The 8,794-nt window shown below is 41.1% G+C and overlaps 1 protein-coding gene across 1 annotated transcript in view; it reads left to right on the top strand.

The window, feature by feature from the left end:
• Window positions 1-8,794, top strand: part of LOC123389263 (ras and EF-hand domain-containing protein-like) — a 61,571-nt gene that overhangs the window by 1,397 nt on the left and 51,380 nt on the right.

The raw sequence follows: 8,794 nt of genomic DNA, 5'->3' as shown, positions 1-8,794 counted from the left end.
CGACAGAAATGATATCAAGTTACTAACTTAATTCTCAGGAGGGAAAGGAAATGCCTGCATGGCCAGGCATGGAAAGATGCTTAGGTTTTGTTCAAGAGTAATTTGTGTCCGTGCTTTCCTTCCTGTCATGGTGTGTCTTGAACTGCTGTATTCACTTCTTCCTCAGACACTCTAAACATGTTAGTGCTGTAAAATGTATTCCTGCTCTCTGTTTGGATTATGGTTGAAAGGCAGTTTGCATATCTTAGACATAAAACTCAAAACCACAGAGCCCTGGGAGGATCAGTGGTCTTGCTCACCCATCACAGCTTGAACCTGCTGGCTTGGGAGTCCCACCTCCTCCTCCCAGCTCCTCCCTCCTGTTTGGAGAGTAGGGCATGGAGAAGGACTCACTGCAAGTATGAGAAGGATGGTGGAGAGAAAGTGGGTGTGATACTCACCTTTTCTATTATTTACAAATGAGTTAAAATACAATCTCTCCATGAAGTTGTAAGTATCGCTATAAACTATACTCTTGGAATTATCTTTTATCTGTAACTTGGTTTAGGTCCAACTAATTACAAAAGGCAACAATTTTAAGAATCAGGGAAGGTGAACCCACGCGATGTTTTACACACGAACCTACACACCTATCTACTTTTCACAGTTGTTAAGTCTCAGCAGCAAATATTTGACACTTAACCTTGAAATGATTAGGATGGTCTTCTTAGTTTAAGTATAGAAACCAGATTTTAATATGACCTGGCTTCTTTATACTACCTGGTTTCATCATGACAATGACAATATCATGATATTGGTGATATTGTTATTATCATGATGCCTTTCCAAACTCTTCAAAGATTATTAAATTTAATGGGCACCAGTGTCACCTGGTAGACTTGTATTTTAAGCCACACCCCCTTGTGAGTGGAGATTAACAAGTACAATATTTGCCTTCCTGTGCTTGTTCAAGTGGAAAAGAACTAAACTGAGTTGTTTCATCTGATTGTTACCATGGCAGCCAGTAACTGTTTTTGGTAAATTCAGTTGCTTCTATTCCACTTCCTCCTACAGCTGTTCACCTTCCCTTCCTCTCATCTGAATGCGGTAAAAATTGTTTATTATCAATAATGCTGTTGGCATTATTTCAGCCAAATTAATTCTGCAGACATTCATGAGTGCTTATTTTGTGCCAGACACTGCCGTAGGTCCTGCCCTAGGTCTCTGGGGACAAAGAGAAGCATGAGATGTAGTTCATGCCTTCAAGAAGTTTATAGTGTGGGTGAAACATTTCTCAAAAATTTCATCAAAGAACATTTAAAGATAAGAGGGTTATTTGCAAGAAATTCCATTATTTTAAAAAGTTCATATGTTTGTTCATTTTAACTCCACGATATATTGGGACATATTTTAGTATAAAATATCATGTTTTCCTCCAGTGAGAAAACTTTTTCTCTAGGAATGTGTGTCATTTCATCGGGTGGCTTTTTTTCTCATCTGGCACCCCTGGTGGCTTCTTGTCCAATGCTTATCCAGGGAGTTTTGATGTCCAGGTTGAGAAGATTAACTATCAGATATTAGAATGTTTGGCTCCTATAAGGCAAAATGTGGTAGTGTTGACAGAATTTCCAGTTGTAAAACCAATCAAACCTGATTTAAAAATATTAAACACGTTTGGGTTAAACTCCCTAGTCATCAATATTGTGATCTTAGAGAAGAAATAAGGTTGCACTGTAAAAGGATGAAAATAGTCTCTGGGATGTGTGTCAACTGACTCTTCAGTTGGTTTTTTGGTAGAAGATTGAAAGACTCCTTCCCCTAAAGGGGAATGTCTTCAGTGGTCAAGTCACTGTTAGCCTGAGCTAGGGAGGTGTAAATCTTCTGCCGGGGCAGGATGGCCATCACCACTTCCTGGTGACCTGGAATTAGGTCAGCCAACAGGTGAAACTACAGTGGGCAAGGCAATGGGGTTATAGAAGAGAATTCAGGAAGGAAGATTGTGCAAGGCCAAGAACACTCCATGAAGTGGGGAGAAAATGTTGGGTCAGAGAGAACAGACTTGTAATAACCTAGTCTGGCCAATTTTTTGTGCTGGGGTGTTATGAAAGGGAGTTTTGTACCTAGTAGATACTTAATAAATGTGCTCAGTAAATGTTTGTAAAATGAACAGAATAAACTGATGTTCTTGGATTCCTTGATTCATATACTGAGAATGCAGTTCATGGTATGTGTATTTTATTTCTTTTGTTGATTCTCTCTCCCTCCCTCTCTCTCTCTTTTTTTTTTTTTTTTTTTTAAACATTCTGCTGTAACCTGGTCATGGTGTTCCAAGATTGGCAAGGAAGGAGGGAAAGAGAGGGTGTGTGTATGTGTGTGTGTGTGTGTGTGTGTAAACATTTTACCAGGGTAGTGGGATGGCAAAACTCCTTTACCTTTAGGTGGACCTGAAGTTTTTCAGAGTTTTTTCAACTCCATCTTTTGCAGTTGTAAGTATTATTTGTCAATTGATTTCACTTCAATAAATCAAGTTAGAACCGCATGTTTTTCACAAACAGAATCAAGGGGATCCAGCTGGCACGAGCACTGCCCTGGATTTGTGCATGGATATAGATATGGCCACAGTGGCCAGATCAGGGACAGACCCAGGCTGGTGCTTGTAATGTAACAGGCGTTAGTGTGATTGGTGACCTGCCAGGCAGGGCTAGGCTGCCACTGTTGTTCAGACACCAAAATCTATCCCCTCTGGTCTGCTGTATCTCTTAGTTTCTGATCCCTGCCCGCCCCTCCCCCACCACACACACACACACACACACACACACACACACACACACACACACACTGTTGAAGGGAAGGCTTTTCTTTTGATCATGTAGAAACTGAATTTAATTGAGAAGAACCAAAACTATCCACTTGTGAGCTGTGTATGGGTTGTCAAAAATAGTGTACTTCAGCATATTCATATAACTGTAGTGATGATTATAAAAATCAGGAGAAAGAACTCAGTGGCTGAACACCAATCCCACTTAAGCAGTACATTTTTAAAACAAGTAACTACAAGTAGACAGAAGGATATTTTCCACACTGGTCAGGGTTTCTTTTACATTTCCCCCTCTCGGGTTCCACGTTAGCCCTTTCCAGTCTGATTGCCTTTTTCCCTAATAACATGGTTGCTTCATGAAGCCCCTTCTTTTCCATGATGTGCTTCATAATATGGGAAGGCAGAAGGCAGATAGAGGCAGAGAAACAGAAACTCAGAAGGCTGGAGATGTGGAGTGGGAGAGGGAGACAGGTGAAGGGAAAGGAAAGACAGAGGTCAATAGACAGATGGACAGATTGGATAGTGCCTCGGTTTCCCCTCTTTTTCCACTGAACAAGTTCATTGCCATAAACCACCTTGAGATGGGGGAGGAAAATCAGCTCTTCTCTGTTTGATTTTAGCTCTTGAGTATCCTCAGAATGTGAGTACCTTGGTGCTTTGGATGGTTGTTGTAGTATTTGAAGATACATTTTTCACTCAAGTGGCCAGGAATATTATCTCCATCCAAGGAGGCACAGACTTTTTCCAGCCTTGAGGCACAGCAGTGGGTTGGAACCCCAGTCCTGGAAGAGGATTAAGCGTGTTTGTGCCAATGTGTGATATTTACCTCTGGCCCTGGCTTTGGGATCTCTCAGTGTTCTGACCACATTCTTTCCAGAATTCTCTGCTTTTCCTGGGTTCAGAAGGGGGTCTTTATAGATGTATATTTTCTAACTGTTGTTGGTCTGTTGCTTTTCCTTTTTTCCTCTTGAGTATATCCTCTACTATACTTCTATGTGTCATTACCCCACTGCTGAGTAGAAGAAGCCTGTCTGTTGAGAAGACCACAGCTCTTCTGTGGACCTTATGAGCCTTGCTCCTGGGCTTTGTGGGAGTCTGTACATGGCTTGGCTTTTACAAGCTCTACTTGCTGGTGGTCCCTCCTGGTTTTGATATTTGAATTTTATTTCAAGGAAATGACTTTATTTTGGCCTCCTGCCATCCCATCCTTGGAGGATTATGTGTCTTGCTGGATGGTTAGTGGCCCTGCTCAGACTGTGAGGTTCAGTGTTTTGATGTCAGGTTTTTGACAAGAGATTATTTATCCTGCCCTTATAGCATGGACACAAAGAAAAAGACTTACAGTGGGGTATCCTGGGAAGACTGCATTCCAGGAACCACTGTCTCTTAGCTGTCTTTTAAACTGAGGTTTTGATTGACTCCTCTTCTAAATCACTGATCAAACTCATGGTCCTAGTACTCCTGTCACTTTGAGAATGGAGACATTTTTGCCTGTTTCTTCATTTCTGTCTGGGTTACATAATCTTAACTTCATTTGGAAAATGGAAGTAGCTGTATCGCGCTGATCTGCCTTGAATGGAGGTTTGGAGGCTGCCAGCAGAAATGGGACCCTGTCGGGGATGAGAAAGAGATTCAAAAGCCTGGGGTTTTTTTCCTTCTAAAATGGTGTATAGAGTATACATTCTTGCTTCATGGGTAACTTGTTAAAGCGTGGGCAGCTCCCCATTGCAGTATGTAGTTGGACGGGAGAGATGGGAAGAGATCCCTCATCATGGATATTCAGGCTCCTTCTATCTGAGGATATTAGTCTTATGTCAGGTTGTAAAATAGAAAGCAAACACTATATTCCAGAGGAAAGTTGTCACGGGGGAATATATGTATGACACATGATCTCCTTATCAGTTCCTCAAAATGGAATTCCATTGCTTCAGCTTGTAAATATTTGGGATTTCCCAAATTATAATTGCTTTTTGTCAGAGCAGTTATAAAAGGAGCACAGTGAATTTTGACCCTTAAGGGCTTTGTATGTCTTATAAAAAGATCTACAGATGCAGTAGTTTGGACATGTTCCTTCAGTTCTTTCTCTCATGCACCCAATGTTCTTGCCAGCATCCTAGGCACTAGAGAGACTTTGTAGACCTGACCCTGACCTCCAATGAGTGTATTGTCTCAGTTTCTTAAGTAGATGGGAGTTGATACCTGAAGGACCTGGGATTGGAGTATAATCAATGAAACTATACCTCCTGGTGCATACCCCAGCCTATGCACATTTCTGAGTGGTTCTCAGATCAGGGGCTATAGACCTTTTGGGCTCTTTACACGTATACTTGGGAATCTTAGAATACTGTACGTTTTTGTTTTCATTTTGGCGAAATAAAATATAAACTAATTTGCACACATTTGGAATCATGTGGATGACTCGTAGCTTACAGAAACTCCTATGGTCATTGTAGCATTATTCACTGTAGCCAAGAGGTGGAAGCAATCTAAGTGCCCACTGACAGATGACTGGATGAAGAAGAAAACATATATACCTAGAATAGAATATCATTCAGCTTTAAGAAATAAGGAATTCCTACAATAGGCATCGTAGAGGTAATTCTTGAAGGATTATACTAAGTGAAATAAGCTAATCACAGAAGGACAAATAATGCATGATTCTATTTATATGAAGTATCCTTAGTAGTCAAACTCTTGGAAGGAGAAGTAGAAAGGTAGGTGTAGGGGCAAGGTGAGGGGAGAATGGGGAGTTGTTGTTTGATGGGTATAGCGTCTCAGTCATTCACGATGAAAGGAGATTTGCTTTACGAAAATGTGTCAACAGTAGTGTCCTGTAAAAGTTTTGTTAAGAAGGTGGATTTCTGGGGTGCCTGGGTGGCTCAGTGGGTTAAAACCTCTGCCTTCGGCTCAGGTCATGATCCCAGGGTTCTGGGATTGAGCCCTGAATCGGGCTCTCTGATTAGTGGAGAGCCTACTTCCTCCTCTCTCTCTCTGCCTGCTTGTGATCTCTGTCTGTCAAATAAATAAATAAAATCTTTAAAAATAAATAAATAAATACAAGAAGGTAGAGTTCCTGTATGTTTCTCACCACAAGAAAAAAACTTAAAAGAAATAGGAAATTTTTTTACAGAGATGAGAAATTGAGAAGGTACCAAAGTTCTATGTCTTAGCTTTTGTCTTTTGTTTTTGAGCTGTCCTAAGTACAGGTTCTTTCAAGTTTTGCCCCTTTAATGTACCCTTACTTGTTGTTTGTGGGTGAGCAGGCAGAAACACTTGAGATAATGACACACTCTTTTATTTATTCATTTAAAAGACTTTATTTATTTGGGAGAAAGAGCATGGGCGGGGGGAGGGGCAGAGGGAGCTGGAGAGGCCGACTCCCTACTGAGCAGAAAGCCTGATATGGATTCTGGGCTCAGTCCCAGGACCCAGGCACTCTGAGATATTGACACATTTTAAGGGCACCATCCCTACACACAGACAAACATATCAAGGGCAACCATTCCCTTCAAATTCAATTTTTTAGAATTTAGTTTTGGGACATTTTATGAGAAGGTTCAACCATGAAACCCCATTGTGATTATTTGCAATCATAAAATTATGGAGCATGTTGAAGTGGCTGTTTTGTTATAGTGATATCTTTGATGGAGAATATTTTTTAAATGTCTGGATATAAAGCAAAAAACACAAGTGAGTTATTCATTTGAAAACCCACGTGCCAGCGTGAAAGTGTCGCCTGCTGTCAGCGGTGTCAGCCACTTCGAAATTCTTGCCTCCACAGACCAGAGTCTCAGTCTGTTCTGGGCTGGGCTGGACGAATTCCAGAAGAGTCACCGGACATTTGCTTAGAATATCCATGCTTGAGGACATTCGTATGTCATGTTTTCTGACAGAAGTGTTATAAACCAGTGTTAGTGTTTGTGATGCAAAATACTTTTTCTTTCCCTCCTCAGGGATACATGGCACAGCACATACCTCTCTCTGGCAGATAGTGTTCGCTTGGGGATGTTAACAAATGAATTACAGTGCAGGCATTCTTGCTCGGACATGGTGCATGCATTCCCGAAAAACGCAATATTCTGCAAACACATAGGACATATGAAAAAAAAAAAAAAAAGGGTGAAGCTAACCACTCAGTATTGTACACCTTTGTAACCAGAGCACTCAAAAAAACAGTAACAATCCTAATAAGGTACTAGGACAATAAAAAAAGTCATGTTAGAGTCTTTTTTTTTTTTTTAAGATTTTATTTATTTATTTGACAGAGAGAGATCACAAGTAGGCAGAGAGGCAGGCAGAGAGAGAGAGTAGGAAGTAGGCTCCCTGCCGAGCAAGGAGCCCGATGCGGGACTTGATCCCTGAGATCATGACCTGAGCTGAAGGCAGCGACTTAACCCACTGAGCCACCCAGGCGCCCTCATGTTAGAGTCTTAATAGACATAGAGTATAACAGTCTAGGAATCCCTGTAGATAGTTTTAAAAATAAAAATACAGGATTTTGTAGTTAATTTTTTTGAAGATGAAGGAAGCTTGATGAGGAAGGTGTGTAGGTTGTGGCTACTGAGTTATGGGGCGAAGGACAAAATGTATAAAGCTCTGAGAGAACCAAGACAAAGCACGTGGACAGTCTGTGCCAACAGGAAGGCCCCAAGTAAAGTGGACGTTGTGTCCCACACTGTATTCACCTGCTGTCTGCTGCTTCAGCTTTGGGAATGAACTTGCATTTGGTGGCTGTTACTGGGCAAGAGGGGGAGGCACAGCATTAATATGTTGGGAAGTATAAGTTCTACTTTAGCATCACTCACCTATGAGCTAATTAATGCTCTAGGAACACAATTGTGGCAGAGCAGTCCTGGTCTTGAGTACAGATTCACAAGGGGCTAGAGCAAGGAACAAAGCCATGATCTTGAGTGAGGTTGGTTCTGTGTGTATAGATTTGGAGGCTTTGTACTGGTCTAAAGGGATAATGCATCACCTTGCTGCTAATAGATTACAGTGAATAAGCTGTCTCCAGGCCAGTGAAAATCTGTCAGTCTGCAAAAGTCTGCCTATCTTTCAGACAGATTGTTACAATCCTAATGAGCCCTGTCAACAATTAAAAATATTATGATCTAGCTGAGCATTTGGGCCTTAAAAAGTGACCTACTCTGCCGAATGACACTTAAAGTTGTTGCTCAGCAACTGAAAAGTAATTCAGTTCTTATTAAATTCAATTTATTCAATTGAGTAAGTTGAATAATCTTCTTTAACTCTTTTAGGCAGTGTTAGCTTGCATATTCTGTGAAGCTGGTAAATTTTTGTGAGTGTTTTTAGCACCAAAGTGTGATGATTCAAATTACCATGTTATTTAGGGTTCCCTAGAGAAACAGAAACAATAAAGTGTGTGTGTGTGTGTGTGTGTGTGTGTGTGAGAGAGAGAGAGAGAGAGAGAAGAAAATTACTTTAAGGAGTTGGCTTATTGATTGTGGAGGCAGGCGAGTCCCAGCTCTGCAGCGGGGTAGACCAGGAGGCTGGAGACCAGGGAAGAGTCAGTGTTGCCCCGGAGTGTGATGGCAGTCTGCTGGCAGAATGCCTTCTTCCTTGGCGGAGGTCAGTATTTATCTTACTGTCTTCAGGTAATGGAGTGAGCCGTGCCTGCATTATGGAGGGTAATGTACTTTACATAGAGTCTACTGATTTAAATGCTACTCTGATTTACAAAATACCTTCACAGCAATATCTGGACATGTATGACCAATATTTGAGTACAGTAGCCTCACCAAGTCGACACATAAGATGAACCACGGCCACTAAGAAACTTTTTCAGATATTCTCAGTTTTTGAGATTACCTGTGTCTTGGGAATTAGTTTTGAAAAGAGCAAAAAGCATTTTTTAAATGCTTCTAGGCTGTAAAATATGTACCAAAAATCTTTCAGTTATTTATCAGAATCTGGAAAGATCCCTGTACATCTCTTGTACCCCCTTCCAAATGCCGAAACACTCCAAAACAACATACC

Source organism: Mustela putorius, unplaced genomic scaffold (genome assembly GCF_011764305.1).
Source record: "Mustela putorius furo isolate JIRA1106 unplaced genomic scaffold, ASM1176430v1.1 tig00003964_pilon_pilon_pilon, whole genome shotgun sequence".
Classification (NCBI taxonomy): Eukaryota; Metazoa; Chordata; class Mammalia; order Carnivora; family Mustelidae; genus Mustela; species Mustela putorius.
Note: the sequence above shows the minus strand (reverse complement) of the source record. Positions and strands in the feature narration are given on the sequence as shown.